The sequence below is a fragment of the Pongo abelii genome, chromosome 3, assembly GCF_028885655.2.
Source record: "Pongo abelii isolate AG06213 chromosome 3, NHGRI_mPonAbe1-v2.0_pri, whole genome shotgun sequence".
NCBI classification, from domain to species: domain Eukaryota; kingdom Metazoa; phylum Chordata; class Mammalia; order Primates; family Hominidae; genus Pongo; species Pongo abelii.
The window spans coordinates 187,808,983-187,818,360 of record NC_071988.2 but is presented as its reverse complement, the minus strand read 5'-3'; the positions used below and the strand labels follow the sequence as shown (position 1 = coordinate 187,818,360).

General features: G+C 38.3%; 1 long non-coding RNA gene across 1 annotated transcript in view; it reads right to left on the bottom strand.

Moving 5' to 3' along the window:
* Positions 1-715: 715 nt before the first annotated feature.
* LOC134761359 (uncharacterized) overlaps positions 716-9,378 on the bottom strand; it is an 84,371-nt gene continuing 75,708 nt past the window's right edge. Inside the window, exons 5-6 of the long non-coding RNA XR_010139885.1 lie at positions 8,467-8,652; positions 716-2,242 (exon numbers count right to left, since the gene is read on the bottom strand). This is a non-coding gene — a long non-coding RNA (uncharacterized LOC134761359). The remainder of the gene's footprint in view (positions 2,243-8,466; positions 8,653-9,378) is intronic.

The following is a 9,378-nucleotide window of genomic DNA, read 5'->3' as shown; positions in this document are numbered from 1 at the left end:
CTGAGTCTCACTCTGTCACCAGGCTGGAGTGCAGTGGCGTGATCTCGGCTCACTGCAACATCTGCCTCCCTGGTTCAAGCGATTCTCCTACCTCAGCCTCCTGAGTAGCTGGGACTACAGGTGCGCATCACCACACCCAGCTAAGTTTTGTATTTTTAGTAGAGACAGTATTTCACCACGCTGGCCAGGATGGTCTCGATCTCTTGACCTCGTGATCCATCCGCCTTGGAGTCCCAAAGTGCTGGGATTACAGGCATGAACAAATCAGTTTTTAAAAAAGCAATTCAATAAATAAAATGGGCAAAAGACAAAAACAGGCAATTCACAGAAGATGCACAAATGACAAGAGCACATGAAGCAGTTATCAAAGAAATAAACAATAAAGCTTAAATATTTGTTTAGCTTGACTTACTGACAAAGACAATAAAGAATATTGCATGTCTCTAGGAAACAGTAACTCTAAGACACTGCTGGTAGAAGAATAATTTGCAGCAACTTTACTGGAGGACAATTAGTCAATACACGTTTAAAAACTTTGTGACCTAGAAATTCCACTCTTGGAATTTATCCTGAGAGACTAATAAGAGAAGTGAGAAACAAATGTATAAATTCAGAGCTATGATAGCTATAAAGTGGAACCCACCTAAATATCCAATAAGAAGGGAATGGTTAAAAATTATAATATGTTAATAACAGTAAATATATTGCAAAATGTGACATACATGTGCATTTATTCAGAGTGAAGTATATTCACAGTATTCTTGAAAGTGAAAAGCACAACCTAATAGAAAGCAACATGAAGAATATGATTCCATCTTTTATACAGACTCACACAATTTATGAGTATCCTTACATTAGAAAAATTTAGAAAATGTAGCAGATTTTTAACATGCAATGGTGTAATTAATTATGTATAATTCATTTTATTTTTACTTATCTAAAATTTCTACTTTTTGTAGAAATGTTTTCTTATACTTAAGAAATACATTGTTTTTATAACAATTCTTCCTCTTAAGAAAAATTTTGAATAAAAGACTTTTAAAAAAGAAAAAGAAAAAATATTACCTATTATGTTACCATCCAACGACAACTGCATTAATGGGAAGTATTTCCCTTCAGTATTTTAAAGGGTAACCAATTTTTTAAAACATACTTAACTGGGCTTCTGAGACCAGTATTAAGCCTTGCCTGAGGGACAAGCTTTTACAGAGAATTTTCTAGTATCCAATTACAGGGTTTTTCCATAATAGGAGAATAACAGTTTATAATTAGATTGACACTTTAAGCTCTGTCCAGATACCCTTGTGAAAGGAGACACCATCTCTCCTCATTCTTGGCGTGCTCAATTGAATCAGATGTGGTTTTTCTAAGTCAATGATTCTCCTTAGGAATTTTGGCTGAATTGGGTAAAGTGCCTATTAATAATTACACAAGACAGTCCTGTAAATACCCAGGAGACTTACAGAATAGTTAGCAATAAGAATACAGTTATTACTAGTCCTATTAAAGAATCACTGTACCAGTGGCTAAGACTCTGGAGCCAGATTGCTTGGGTTCAAACCCTAGCTCTGACACTTTCTAGCTATGTAATATAAGGTGTTTTTTTTTTTTTTCTTTTAACTTTCTCTGCCTTAATTTCCTCTTCGGTAAAATTGGAAAAATAAAAGCATTTACCTCATAAATTCTTGGGAGAATTAATTGAGTTAATATAGGTAAAACACTTATAGTGGTGCTTGGCACAAAACAGAAATACCCAAGAAGTGTTAGTTTCTATTATGATTCAGAAATCATACCTACTTGGAAATGATGTTGGATGCACAGTGGTTGAAGGGTGAGGAAATGTGATTTGTGATCTCAACAGTACAATTCATTGAACAAATATGTGCCCTCCGTGAATATAAGATGTTCTGTACATATTATCACAGTAACCTTTACAATCACACTCTAAAGTAAATGCTATTTCCAGCCGAAGGCAGTGGCTCATGCCTGAAATCCCAGCACTTTAGGAGGCCGAGGTGGGTGGATCACCTGAAGTCAGGAGTTTGAGACCAGCCTGGCCAAAATGGAGAAACCCTGTCTCTACTAAAAATACAAAAATTAGCCAGGCGTGGTGGCAGGTGCCTGTAGTTCCAGCTACTCAGGAGGCTGAGACAGGAGGATTGCTTGAACCTGGCGGCGGAGGTTGCAGTGAGCCGAGATCATGCCACTGCACTCCAGCCTGGGTGACATAGTGAGACTCCATCTCAAAAGAGGAAAAAAAAAAAGTAAATGCTATTTCTATCTTCAGGTTCCTATGGTTAAGTAACTTGTTAAAGTCACACATAGTTAGGAAAAAGGAGAACAGGAAAGAGGGGAGGCATTCTCTTGGTTTGCACCTTTCATTTGTTAGAGGAATTTCTGAATTAGGAAAACTCCAAAGGCAGAAATAAAGATGCCATAATTTTTTTCCACAATTTACCCCTTCCTTCAATAACAGAGAGTTTCTTTTCATTAATTCAACAATACCTACGGAGCATCTGCCATGGGCCAGGCACTGCTCTAAGAACTGGAGCTACTGTGTCCCTGAAGAGTCTATTTTCTAGCTAGAGACAGGCAATAAGTAAGGTTGTGCCAGTTAAGTTATTGTCTCTCACCTCCAAACCAGCCTTCTATACTCAGTTTTGCTGCGGTGGCTCTGGGACTCTGCAGACCACTGGATCCAGCACAGTTAAAAGTGAGAAAGCCCATTGTTGATGGTGACAGTGAGCAGGAGGCCCCCATGGTGGGCAGTGTCTCGTCCAGCCTGCAGCAGGCAGTGGCACATGTGGGCAAAGCCCCATAGGCCCTGTGGAGGGCTGGGAACATTCTCCCCCATCCCTACCAGTCCTGGGTACCTGTTCTGTGGGGCACCTTAGCCAAGGTGGCCCTTGCCCACTGAGCAAGGCATAGGCTCCTATTCAGCCCTGCAGCAGCAGGGAGCTCCCCGTCAGCCCTAACCCACTTTTGGTTTTCCAGAAGCCCTAGGAGCTGGCGAAGGAGAAGGTAGGCACCCAGATGGGCCAAGCACAGCCTGAAAAGACCTGCTGTTAAGAGTGCAGGGAGGGGCCAGGAGTTTCTGCTGTGACAGCTGGTTCCCTGTTAGGCTCTGCCTAGAGGGGATGCTTCAGGGAGAGTGGAGCTCTACAGGAAAAGGGAGGGACTGAACTCCTTCCTTTGTGCTTTCTATCTACTTCTTACGTAGCATCCAGAGATGCTTCTTTCACCCTACAAATGGCAGCGCCCTGCCAGAGCAGTGGGTGGATGCAGTTTGCAGTTGTTCCCACGCTTAACAGAACCAGCTTCAGCACACAACACCTCAGAAACATCAGCCTCAGCCAAGGGGCTGACTTTTCAGAGGTCTGGGCTACGGGTCCACAGGGATCCTCCACGAAGGTGCTAAATTTCAACTTCAATCTCTTCCTTTTTCTCCCCCAGCCCCAGGAGCTCCCTGCAGTCGGTACCTCTGTGATACCTTAGAGTTCTCTTGTGACTTTTTCTTACCTGTTCAGTTACTTGATTAACAATACTGTTTTCAGTAAGTGAACATATCACCAGTTATCTAAGTTATTATCCTGTTGTTGAACAGCTAGCTATTTTAAATTTTTTACTTCTAAATCCTGCTGCTGTGAAGATTGTGCATGAAACCTTTTTTTCAGGGTTTAGGATCCATCTTTTTCAAAAAGAGATTCCCAGAAGTAGAATTACCCGGTTAGAGAGTGTGGCTGCTTTATTACTTTTTCTATACATTTATATACGACACACATATGCCTAACACGCATTATTTAGCTTTTCTAAATGTTTTTGCCACTCATTTTCTCCAAGTAGTATAAGGGAATGTTTACATGATTTTTCACAATCAGTCAGTTCTTAATAAAATTGTATTTTAAATCCTATCTTGCTTTTGTTTAATTTAGTAGCACTGAATTGCTAACGCGCTCTAGCACATTTTTATGTTTATAATGTAAATTTTGAGATTAGGAGTTAATTTTATTTTCAATAATTCACTGTTATTCTAATGTTCGATGTCAATAGTATAATGATTTTAGACTTTAAGTCATGTTCATGATGGGAATGTGTAAGACTCTGGATGTTTTCATTCCTTCTAGCTCTCAGAACCCCATAGAGCAATAGTCATAATTTAAGCATGCTTCCTTAACAGTCTCAAGATACTTACAGGAAGTGATTCCTATAGAGGAATAACATAGATTTTTACTAAATTCTAGTTCATTTTTCACTGCTATTATATAGTCTCTGATCTGGGGTGGATACTTTTCGATTTTCAACTGTCACCTTCACTTTATCTTAATTTTGTTTTCTCTATTACATTTTTATTCAACCAAGGATACTCTTTAAACCATTAGTGGGACTTTTTAAAAACATATGTGGGGTAATAGTTTGGAGGGTTCAATAGATTCTTTTCTTAAAAGTAGAGAACCCCTTTATGGAAGAGTGACAAAAACAGCAAGTTTTGTTGCCCAATCCATTCATCCTTTCTTCTTCAATAACAAATCCCCAGTCTCAGCCCTGCAATGATGAGCCAACCCGGAGTCTACTGTTGCCCTGTCCCCTGGAACTAGGATGTCCAGTGAAATGTAGACAGAACAATTATTGGGTGGGACTTCTGAAAAAACCTTTTCACTTTTCTTTCCCTTTCTTCTGCATCCTAATAGAAAATAACGTCACGATGGCTGGAGCTCTGAAAACTACCCTGGGCCCTGAAAATGGAAACCATGTGTGTGCTGGGAATGGCAGAGCAGAAAAGTAACGTGTAGTTCCCTAAGAAATAGTATATACACAATATATATAATATATATAGCATGGTTTCCTCAACATGAGCTGCCTGCTTTCAGATTTCTTTAACATGAGACAAAGCTACATGTCTGTTGTTTAGGCTATAACTACTGGTAGCCAAATATAATTCTTAACAACATCTCTTCAATGATGAAAGAGTATTGTCACATGTTTAGACATAAACTAGATTTATTATCATTTTGTCACTCCACTTTAACTGGTTTACAAAAATACAATGGAATAAATTTACCATAAACAAATGTCTGACACTTCATAAAAAAGAACAATTAGATAGACTAAGCTTTTTGAATTTTTAGAGTTTACCGTAACATCTTTGGGTAACATCTGCAAAAGCAATCACCAAATGTTTGTGAAATGGGGATAAGAGAAATACCTACTTTGCCAGATAATATTTATGTAAGCACTCAGTAAACCTGAGAGGAACATATAAGTATTGGCTCTTATCCAACCAGATGGATCACATGAAGCCAAAGTTAAATCATAAGGGCTAAAAATAATTACATTAAAGATAAACCAGTGAAAGTCATTCTGAGATTAAAGAGTAAGTATATTCTTACATGTTTCGGCAGCATGGTATTTCAAACAAGTTGCCTTGTGCTGTATTTTTTTTTTACAACCCCGCTATTAGAAGTCGAGGATTTATTTTCTTCATCAGAGGCATATTTTGTAAAGATTACGCTATCAATACTGACCCATGTTAAGAAAAATTTGTGTGAAAATAAAGCATATTCAGCCTCATAGGGCTGCATGCTGTGCTGTCAGAACAGCAGGAAAGTTTTATAAAAAGTAACTTCACTCACATTTCTGAATATATTTTTTAAAAAGGTTTGGTTTCACCAACATCAACCTGTACTCCAGCTGTTTGTGCATATTTTTGTGTGCCTCTACATTTTCCTTGGAGATTAAGATGGCCTCAAAAGGAAATCACCCTTTCCAAAACAGGCAATTTGCTTTTCAATACGTTGCATAACAGATGCTCCAAAGGAAGAAAGGTAGAGAAGCCTGAGCTGGAAGAAAACACAGTCGTGCAATGTTTTAGGACCCCAGACCTGCAAGGGAGAAGCTGAAGGTAGGAAACGAACATGCATGCATTTATATTCAAATGTATTATTTGAAGCAAGACAGTAATTTCTATGTTGTAAAAAAAAAAAAATCCAACCTTGTTTTGAGAATTATCAAAACCCTTCCCTTCAACTTAGCTTGAAACGTTACACACATGCACACACTCAAATGTCTATGGCTATCAGCCCAATTCATAGTATAGAACACCAAATTTGACATAATTGATAAATCCGGGTGTTCTGCGTGTTCATTCTTTGCATTGAATCTGAAGACTTGCATTTAGCTTTAAAATTTCCATAGATGTGTTGATAGAGCTGCTTCATATACTTTTTTCTGTGTCCAATTTTTAAACTAATTATAACAAACAATTTCCGTACCTACCCCATGCAAAGCCCTCTGTTGGGCACAAAGTAAGTACAACCTTAACCTCCAGGCTGTTACAATTCACTAAGAGAAGGCACACACATACAACCACTAGCTTGGCATAAGCAAAGCTCAAGTGATACGGTAGTTCAGAGTAAAGAAAAACAACCAGGCAGGCAGGCTTAATTGTTGCCCGGATTCCTACTGCATCTTATTGTTCCATCAGACTAGATCAATCTGTTCATTTCTACAAGTATACAGCTTTTACAGGGAGCAAAGAAATAGGTTTTGGACAGACAAAAAAGGGGACATATTATTCTATTTTGGAGGTAAGACAAGGGTTGATGGAAATTTTGTTAAACAATGATCCCCTTTAGGCTTTTAATCTACTATGCAAAATATAAAATATACATCTATATTTTACGATTTAGGCAACTTTTGTTTTCGCGAATGCTTAAGTGAGATTTTATTATGTCTTATTCCCAAAGAATTTTCCAAAAGAATGAATATTCAATTTATTATAAACTTTGAAATAAAAACCTAGACTTTAACATATATATCGATTCACAGGCAACATTTTAAAAGCATAACTTTTGTGTTAAGATAGGCATATTTTCATCTTGTGTCTACATACAAAAGATCAGATTTTAAATGATCCACTTGATTTTTATAGTATCTAAAGCCAAATTAGGTAATGAGAGACTTTACAAAGATTTCTTTAAAAGATCACTGAAAACACAAGTCAAGTGAAAAACTGTTGAAAAACTGTCATAGGTAGAAATCCTCACCTAAATGATTAAGGAAACCCTGAATGAATAGAGTTTACTTAAATAAGTCAATATTAGCTATAGAGCCATGACTGAGGTGAAGAGGCAGGGACAGAATGTAGTCTAATGTATAATTATTTTATTTAAATCACTATAGCAGCAGCATTGAAAATGGATAGGCAGAGACAAGAATGAATGAAGGGAGAGCAGTTAGTAGACTCCGGATGTGTCCAGGTGAGAGTTGTCTAGGATGAGGGTTGTGTTAGTATATTCACTAATTCAAAAAATATTTGTTGAATTTCAAATATTTGCCAGGCACTGTTCTGTCACTGGAATTCCTCCATGAGCAAAACAAAAGTCTCTATCTTGTGGAACTCACATTCTACTGGAGAAGACATACAATAAGATCAATATATAAAATATGTAGTATATTGGCCCAGTGCGGTGGCTCATGCCTGTAATCCCAGAACTTTGGTAGGCTGAGGTGGGCAGATTACCTGAGGCCAGGAGTTCGAGATCAGCCTGGCCAACATGGCGAAACCCCGTCTCTACTAAAAATACGAAAATTAGGGCAATCACTGTGGCTCACATCTGTAATCCCAGCACTTTGGGAGGCCAAGGTGGGCGGATCACCTGAGGTGAGGAGTTCAAGATGAGCCTGATGAATATGGTGAAACTCCATCTCTACGAAAAATACAAAAATTAGCCAGCCATGGTGGCGGGCACCTGTAGTTCCAGCTGCTCAGGAGGCTGAGACAGGAGAATCACTTGAAACCAGGAAGCAGAGGTTGCAGTGAGCCGAGATCACACCATTGCACTCCTGCCTGGGCAACAGAGCAAGACTCTGTCTTAAAAAAAGAAAAAAAATATATATATATATAAAAATAAAAATAATAAAATAAAATAAATATAAATATATGCATATATATAGTATATTATAGGGTGATAAGTACATATGGAAAAAAGAAAGCAGGGAAAAGGGAAATAAAATGCCACTGTGAGGCGAAATTGTAGGAGGAAAATCTAAGGAAGGCCTCGCTGAGAAAGTAATGATTGAATGGAAGGAAATGAGGGAGTAAGCCATGAAGATCTCAGGGAAGAGCGTTTCAGGCAGAATGAACACTGAGTGTGAAGGGTGTGAGATGAGAACATGTCTAGTGTATTCAAGAAGGATCAAGGCATCTCTGTGGCAGAAGCAGGAGGAGTGAGATGAAATTGAGAGTGACAAGGGACTGGGTTATGTAGTAACTATAGATCACTATAGGATTTTAGCTTTTATTCTGGGCGAGTCTGTGCCAGCTACTGACCTATTAGCTCTTGGTTCCAAAGCACCCTTCAGTACTCTTCTTTATGATGACTCTGTAAACTACATTTTCCCATCAGTCAAATGGTTTCCTGTTAAGTTTTGCCGACAGAAGGCAAGGAAAAGAGAGAAGGGACTTACACATTTCTGTTTTTCCTCTATTGGTCAGTAGCAGCTAAAAGCTTCAACCTTCCTTGACAGCTTCCAGGACCAGTTCTCTGGTGAGATGCCAGGTAGCAGCAGTAGCCATTTAGGACCCGTTCTCAGAGGTCTGTGTACCAACTCCATGGTGCTTCTTTGTTAGCCCTCTGGGTTCTGTCCTTGGTCCTAAAGATGTAGAGATGCCAGCCTCTTTAGTTTTTAATATCCAGGTTACTGAAATACTCCATTTTTGTTCTTTAGCTCTCAAACACCTATGTTACCAATTCTCTGCTTAAATGCCCTTTGTTCCAAATCCTTAAGGTGGTTTCTATTTTCCTGATGGTTACAGTGTCAGGTACTGGGAATGATGCCAGAAAACCCTCAAAGATGGGATTATGGAAATGTTTAAGATATGTCCTTGACCTTGAACTTAATGCTAAGTTCTTTATCAGTAGAAAATGAGGATGCTGACATGGCATGCAATATTTAATTAAATCATCACCTGGGATTGCTTGGGATAAAACGCTTATGTAAATGAGCATCCTGGGGGATGAAATGACTGCTGCAGATGTTGAATATGGTGGTAATAATGACTGTGATGACTTTTGGGTAGAATGGTTATTTCTGACAGCACTGGAGACTATACAAAAGGAAAATGACTCAATAATTTAATAATCTCAAAGCTTCTCTTGTGATCCTAGAAGAATCTTTTATTTTGTACAAATGTATTTATTTTAGTTTGTATATAGCAGGGCAAATATGTCTGAAAACCAAATTCAACATTTAACTATTTAGGTCAGTTATGGAACTGCAATGAAAGGGGCATTCACAGACTTTGCAAGTGTCCTAAGTGAAAATTAAGACTGATTGGAAAGAAATAGGGATATCTGATGGAACATAAAGTTGAAAACC